General features: G+C 37.3%; 1 non-coding gene across 1 annotated transcript; it reads left to right on the top strand.

The window, feature by feature from the left end:
- The first annotated feature begins 5,002 nt into the window (after nt 1-5,002).
- On the top strand, nt 5,003-5,129 carry LOC129670345 (small nucleolar RNA SNORA17). Its single transcript, XR_008719177.1, has one exon. It is a non-coding gene; the product is annotated as a small nucleolar RNA SNORA17 (small nucleolar RNA).
- The last annotated feature ends 3,147 nt before the right edge of the window (nt 5,130-8,276 follow it).

Below are 8,276 nucleotides of genomic sequence, written 5' to 3'. Positions count from 1 at the left end.
TTCATGTACTATGAACGCTAGACCAAAGGAAAACACTTCCTGGAGAGTAATGACCCGATTCTCTTGTTTTGTGACCAATGTATGTAGAGTCTTCAGCTAGAGTGTCTTACTATCAATTTCTTATGGAGAGTCAAGAGTGATAGCAATATTCGCTTTTGGTGGTTCTTTGGGACACCTATGACCAATAACTTCAAGGAAAGTGACTCACACCTGGCACTGGGCTCTTTATTTGGCAATTTATGGCTTCAGGAATGAGCAAAATCCCTTGAACAAGTTCTAAGTAAAATCTGTTATATGGATATTTATATATACTTAGGAAAGTTATAAAATAGCAGGTCTCCATACGACTTTTTCAAACATTCTAAAGTGTCGGCTACCTCTCTTCCAACTTTTCCACGGCCCTACTCTTCCACTCATCTACGCACCTAAGCATCCCTCTTCGTTATCCCTTTTCCTCCTTTGTATCAACCGCGGTCTATCATTCTCTCCTCCCTTAAGATCTTTCTTCCCCCTCTCCCCTGACGCTCTCTCTGGCTTCCTGGATTCTATGGTTACTCTATCTATTAAGCACACCAATCTAAATTTCAGACGCGAAAACCCACCTACAAGTGAGAACATGAGACATTTGTCTTCCTTGATCCGGGTCATCTCACCCTATATGCTTCTCAGTAGCATCTATTTGAATGGAATTGAGATAGGATTACATTGTATACAGGTACCATAGGTTCGTTATCCCTCCATCAGTTGACTCCTTTCTCTATTGTTAATATTGTTGACTCCTTGAGTACAACTATCACTGAAAATATTCACATAAAGTGTGGGCTATCCACTGGACCCCCACATAACAGGTGTGATTATTTGCATTATGACTTTTGAGATTTAGCTTCTTTTCAACGTTTCAGCTACAATTGGTTTTGAAGTAATTGCAATCATTCTCACTAGTAATGAAAGTATGCTTTAAAAATTCAGAATCATTGAGGTTTTTATTTATATTGAGATAGGGGCCTACTCTGTAGCTCAGGCTAGCCTGTAATTTGTTTTATATCTCAGCGAATCAGCGAATCTTTAACCCTGTATATTTACCTTTCTTTCTGCTGTGATTACAGATGTGCCCTACCATGCCTGGTTTGGTTTGGTTTCATTGCTTGTCTTTAGCGAGTTCAGACCCCAGGTATGAATTCTTTTCTTTCTTTCTTTCTTTCTTTCTTTCTTTCTTTCTTTCTTTCTTTCTTTCTTTCTTTCTTTCTTTTTTTTGTCTTTGCTTTTGTTTTTAAAACCAGGGTTTCTCTGTGTCCTGGCTGTTTCAGGATTCCATTTGTAGGCCAAGCTTGCCTCAAACTCACAGAAATCTGCCCCTCTCTGCCTTCGGAATGCTAAGATTAAAGGCATGTGCCACCACTGCCTGGATGGCTTCTTGGTAATGTCCTAAACTCTGTTACTATGTCATTCTTATGCTTTTGTTGAGTCAACAGTACAGAGCTTTCTATTCATCATGCCAAGTATCTGTGCCTTGTTAAGGAACTCGCTTAGTATTTTTTCACATTTTTATTCTAAATTAAATGAAACTGCTCTTTAAAAAAAAAAAGTACAGCAATTTTAAAACAAATAAAATCACCTCCCATCTGTGGTTTTATGTATTTAATTATTTAACAAGTACAGTCAAAATCAGCCATGTCTCATCTACTTTGTAAATACCATGGCCACATTCAGGTTTCTATGCCAACTTTTCATAAAACAACGTTGGTATTCAGAATATCCCACGGAAGACCAAAGGAAATTTAAACTCAGGATGAATTCATTTGATGTGAAGATAGAAAAGTGAACATTTTAAATTAAAACATCATTATTAAATGTAAAAATTCATGATAGTCACAAACTATTGCAAAATTAAGATCGATAGCATAAGATAACATTGCATAGCTAGGTAAATATATAACTCAAAGCCTCTTTTTAAAAGCTGCAATATAAAAGCACTGCATTAGAATAGATAATAGAATTAGAATAGAATAAATAAAATGGCTTTTATAGCACATAGTGCTCAAATCATTCCTGACTGCAACAATGTTATTCTGAGATTACAAATTAACAGGTAGTGTCAAAACCCGTGTAATTGAAATAAGGTAGGGGTGCCAAATTAGGATCTCAGCTTTCTGTGCCAAGTGCATTTTGTATCATCAGTCAACACTGTTGGCTGTGCAGTGAAACGATTTGACACTAACCCTCAGATGATTCCCTCATTGCTAAGATCAACCTAATTAGTAGTAAACAAAAGCGAGGTAAAGCAATCAAAAAAAGATCTGGTCACTGGGGTGCTGAAGTGAACAGACTGGAGAAGAGTCATGAGTATAAATCACTGCAATCTTGGAGTAAGAAAAAAAAAACCTTAATAATTAAATTATGCAATTTACAGAGAAGCACAAAAGGCAATTAATAATAGAATTGATTTAGATTCTTGGATCAAAGATGTCTGAACGATCCCTGATAGTTGTGTCACCACTTAAATTATGACATAGCTTGCTGTATTAGAAAGGACTTAGAGCCACTAGTTAAGTACATCAACATTTTCACCAACTACCCTATTTGACCTCGGGAAAAAAACTCTTCATTTCCATAAACTTACATTCTTAAATTTTGTATTGACCCCAGTGACACCAACAATACATAGAGTGACTCGAAAGAGATCAAACGTGTTTCAAACCTTAGAGCACCATTACAAACCGTTGCTTACTATTATCCCTGCAGTAGGTAATATTCTTTCAGACACTACCTTTGTCCAAATTGGAAGAAATGTTGGTCAAAGGTCCACCCGGGTACAGTGCTGCAAGCACGACAAGCAGGGTTCTAATATCCACTAGTTCTTTACGTGTCCTGCAGGGTGCAGGGAAGTTTATCCTACTTAGGTGTAGAGAGGGTTCTGAGAACAGTGAATCCATCGTCGTTCAGTCATTACCAATCTTCTCCATTGAAAGTGGCTCAATAGCCTTTTTCCATATGATGTAAAAAATAATCTCAAGTTTAGGTAACAGTGCATATAAACATGATGTCTTCCATCTAAGGACCAACACAGCAGAAAGGAAATTTGGTTAGAACAGTAAGGGTTGTTTTTTTTATTGTTGTTTTTATTTTTATTTTTTTATACACTACCACTGAGTCCTTTGGCTTGGAATTAGCATTTTGAGATATCAGGAGTAAATAAATGATACCTAAGCCTACCAACATTGTCATTTCCATAAGATAGATTGAAAATGAAAATGAAAAATCTTGATGTGCCTGTAATTCTACCGAAATGTTTAGTATTTTTTATTTACAAATATTAGCATTTTAGTTATTCTTATGATAAAGTCTCCCTTCACCATGTAGTAATTATTATGAGCAGTTGTTTTATTAATTAAGTCTTTTTACTACCCTAAAACTCACCAAGAGCAGTATACCCAGACAAAACAGTACTATGATGTTGCATGTAGTACATTCCCACTACGCTGAGAATACAACACTGAGGCAAAGCCCCTTACACGATGAAATGCTAGGTTTTGTTCCTGGAATAAGTTGAAAATGAAGAAGGAAAGGGAAAGGAAAAGAGAAACATGTATTTCTGAAATCAGCTAAAGAAATGTCAGTCATTTAGAACTAGAAATAAATAAAATTTCCAGTCAGTAAAATAATTGAAGAAACTGATTCCAAGGACAAATTGGCAACATTCAAAATTCATGACTATTTATATTTTAAATATACAATTGCCTGACATTGTTTACAGATAAGTTTGTAAGCAAATAAATTCTAATGTAAAAACTAAATGTTGTATTTCTTATTCAGTTGGGAAATTTTCTCAAAAACAAAATCTTTGCTTACTCTTGTCAACTCTACAGATTTTAATTTGTCAACAAGTATGGAGAGGACATAAGTGTACCATTAAACAAGAAATCTTAGGGGCTCACTTCTACTCCCCAAAAAACAATTCTGTAGCTGAATAAGCACACGTAGGTGAGTGATCTATCTTTGCAAAGGGTTTGGGAATTCTCAAAGCCCTGTGGGAATATCATTATTTTATTTGGCTGTTACAGACAGCAGTTGCCAGTAGGGTAATGATTAAATTGAATAAAGAAATGCCAAGATTCTGAAGAGCACCTGTTGGTAAACGAATGGTAAATACCACATTGTTTTATTTGTGTGTGTGGCATTTAAAAACAATGAATGGAGCCAGACAATGTAATGATGGTTTCTAAGGGCAGTAGATATTAGACAAACAGTGCCAAATTTCAGTTACAGAACAGAGGTGAGATTATGAGACTGGCCATATAGGGTGGATGAAGCATACTGTTTAAAAACAAAACAAAATAAAATCAACACTGCCATTCACAAGGCTAACAGCTCACACACATACACACACGTGTGTGTGTGCACATGACGTATACAGCCAACTAGCTAAGAGTACACTTTTTCCATAAAAGAGAAAAATAAAGGATCTATGAAATTGACAAAAGGTATTTGAAAAAAATTATATATATATATATATATATATATATATATATATATATATAGACATTACATGCATTGAAGAAAGGAAACGATATTCTGTCAAACACAGCACCCAGTCTGTAGGAGAATGATATTATAATTTTGACCATTGTACAGTAAGTTATAATTTTACTGTAAAAACCCCAATATTTGCCTATCTTATCAATCAGCTTTGTAACGGGTGAGTAGAATGGTAACAACACATCAAAATAAGTGCAGTTACAATAGGGTCGCTAAAGACATTGACGGTGGTCGGTAAAACTTTGGAAGAAGTTATCAGAATGCTTTATTACAAGGGAATGCTAAATTATAATATAGTGATGCTTAAACAGTTAAACATTAGACACCACATAGTCTACTAGAGCATCACAAGAGGCCCCATAAGCACATACAATATGTATGTTTTGTGTATCAGTTGAAAATAAACAGCTTTAATTAAAAAAAAATAATTGTACATTATAGAAGAAGCCAAAAAAATCAAAAGGTACCTGCCCCCAGAGGCATTGCAGTTGTGGTTTCTGTGTCACATGTGTGTCAATAGGGGCAGAGAGGAGAGAGGCTATGTCTACGCTCAGTGCTCTGATCCACAACTGAATGATTAATAGCCTAATAATCTCTGAAAAAAAAAAAAGCACGCCCGAGATGACCACCATCTTGGCACCAGGGTGTCAGGACAGTCTACTGCAGTGCAGGCTTCCAGGGAAGGGAGCAAGTTCTTCTAGACTTAGAAGAACCCTGCCTGGGACTGTGGACCATAAGAGAGAGAGAGAACCAGAGACAAATTACCCTTATATAGGGACATTTGGTTGCGTCCCAGTGAGGAGTGACCACCAGAGTGACGTCATGGGACCAAGACAGGGAGCTTGCCTAAGATGACCATCAGTCTGAAGCTGCATAAGGCTATGCCTAAGATGATCCCTGCTTGGTTACTCTTGAGATCACTCCTGAAACAAACACAGATACTCAGAGACCCTGGACACCACTAAAACAAGCAAGTAAGTGGTGGAGAAATAGAAGAGAAAGAGAAACAGAAGGATGTGGACACAATGAAGAGAGGCAGAACGGGAGACTCAAAAGTAATGAAGAACAGCCTGATATGAGTAACCAGTGATGCCACTTGGGACCATGGTGGGGTTGTGACATGTGCTGCCACCCAAGGCCACTTATGGGTTTGTGGTCCTGCAGTAGCAGGAGTCTATAACCACCAAAGGCCAAGCAGATGTCCTTGCTTTGGGCTGTCTCCCTGAGATATATTGACGTCCGAGGGCTGTGAAGAACTGGCCCCACTTCTCACCTGGGCATCCTGGAAGAGCTGGATCAGGGGTCATGAGAGCAGGAGAACTGCCCTTGTCCCTAGCCAGCTGTAGTACTCAAGAGAGTGATCCCTGTACCTCACTTGGGCAGCATAGTAGTGCTGATCCTAGTGGTAGGTGGGTTGGGTGAGCTATCCCTGAAACTTGTCTGCTATTTGGTGACATTGGGTAAGGAAAAGAAATTGCCCCTTTACCTCTGGCCATCAATGGCAGCTGGGAGAGTTTGCACTGTAGTCATCAGAGAGGGAGAAGTAGTCCTGTCCCACACCTGCTGTAGCACTCAAGAGGACAGGCCCAACACCTCACCTGCGCAGTGCAGTAGAGCTATCCATGCATGTGGAAGTTGAGAGTGAACCAGGGCTGACCAGCTCAGCTACCTCTATGATCCAGATATAGGGTTTTTAATTGCCCCACCCCAATATCTACCCCACCGATGAAATGCTGTAGTGCATAAAGGGGCTGGTCCAAAACTACAGGATCTCCTTAAAACAGGGCAACAACAGGGATATCTGAGAGGAGTCCCAGTGAGTTACACTATTCATAGACTATCAGAAGCCATAGGCCTCATACCAGACTAAGAGCCATTGGAATGAAAATTGCAAGCAAAGAAATGTGGACAAAGGATATACTATAGGGTATACACTTTGAAACATTACAGCTTCTACAATGAGATTTTTCTTCTCTGTTGGGGAAGGGAGGAGGTTGCAAGGGAGGAGAGTGAATATGAGAAGAAGGGGAAATGAGTGGGATTGGCATGCATGATGTAAAATTCAAAATGGAACAATAATAATCAAACTCAAGGCTGAAATCTATAACTTAGGAACAAAGAGAACAATACAAAGAATCAATGAAACTAAGAGCTGGTTCTTTGAGAAAAGCAACAAAATAGATAAACCCTTAGCCAAAATAATTAAAAGAAAGAGGAAGAGTATCCAAATTAATAAAATCAGAAATGAAAAGGGGATATAACAACAGACACCAATGAACAAGGAATCATTAGATTGTACTTCAAAAACCTGTATGTCACAAGGTTGGAAAATCTAAATGGAATGGACAATTTTCTTGACAACATTTATCAAAGTTAAATCAAGATCAGGTTAACAATTTAAATATACCTATAACCCCTAAAGAAATAGAAGCAGTCATCAAAAGCCCTCCAACCAAAAAGAGGCCTGGGCCAGATGGTTTTAGTACAGAATGCTCCCAAACTTACAAAAAACTAATACAAATACTCCTCAAAATATTTCACAAAATAGAAACAGAAGGATTTTTGCCAAACTCCTTCAATGAGGACACAGTAACCTTGATACCTAAACTGCACAAAAACCCAACAAAGAATTTCAGACCAATATTCCTTCTGAACATTGATGCAAAAATATTCAATAAAATACTTGCAAACCAAATCCAAGGATATATCAAAAATATCATTCACCATAATCAAGTAGGCTTCATCCCAGAAAAGCAGGGATGGTACAACATATAGAAAATCCACTGACCTATTCTACCATATAAACAACCTGAAAACAAAACAAAACAAAACACATGATAATCTCATTAGATGCTGAAAAGGCCTTTGAAAAATCCAAAAACATGTTTAAAGTCTTGGAAAGATTAGGAATACGAGTCAAATACCTAAACACAATAAAGGCAATAGACAGCATGCTAATAGCCAACTTCAAGTTAAATGGTGAGAAACTTAAAGTGATTCCATTAAAATCAGGGACAAAACAAGGTTGCCCACTTCCTACATGCCTCTTCAACATAGTACTGTAGAAAGAGCAATAACACAAGTAAAGGAGATCAAGGGAATACGAATTGGAAGTGAAGAAGTCAAAGTATCACTGTTTGCAGATGATATAATACCATACATAAGTGATACCCAAGATTCTATCAGAGAACAGAATAAAAACACCTTCAGTAAAGTGTCTGGATACAAAATTAAGTCGGAAAATTCAGCACTCTCCTTTACATAAGGGGCAAAAGGGCTGAGAAAGAAACTAGGGAAACAACATCCTTCACAATAGCAACAAATAATATAAAATATCTTGATGTAACTCTAACCAAGCAAGTAAAAGACCTATATGACAAGAACTTCAAGTCTTTGAAGAAAGAAAATAAAGAAGATATTAGAAGATGAAAAGATCTCCCATGTTTGTGGATCAGTAGGATTGATAGAAAAGTAGCCATCCTATCAAAATCAATCTACAGATTCAATGCATTTCTCATAAAAATTTCAACACATAATTCCAACAGACCTGGAAGAGCAACCATTAACTTCATATGGAAAAATAAAAGACACAGCAGAGCAAAAACAATTCTGTACAATAAAAGAAATTCTGGCAGCATCAACATCCCTGATTTCAGGCTACACTACAGAGTAGTAATAATAAAAACTGTGTGGTATTGGTGTAGAAAGAGAAGGGTTGATGAATGGAACAGAACTGAAGA

The sequence above is a fragment of the Psammomys obesus genome, unplaced genomic scaffold, assembly GCF_907164565.1.
Source record: "Psammomys obesus unplaced genomic scaffold, mPsaObe1.curated_primary_1811, whole genome shotgun sequence".
Classification (NCBI taxonomy): Eukaryota; Metazoa; Chordata; class Mammalia; order Rodentia; family Muridae; genus Psammomys; species Psammomys obesus.
Note: the sequence above shows the minus strand (reverse complement) of the source record. Positions and strands in the feature narration are given on the sequence as shown.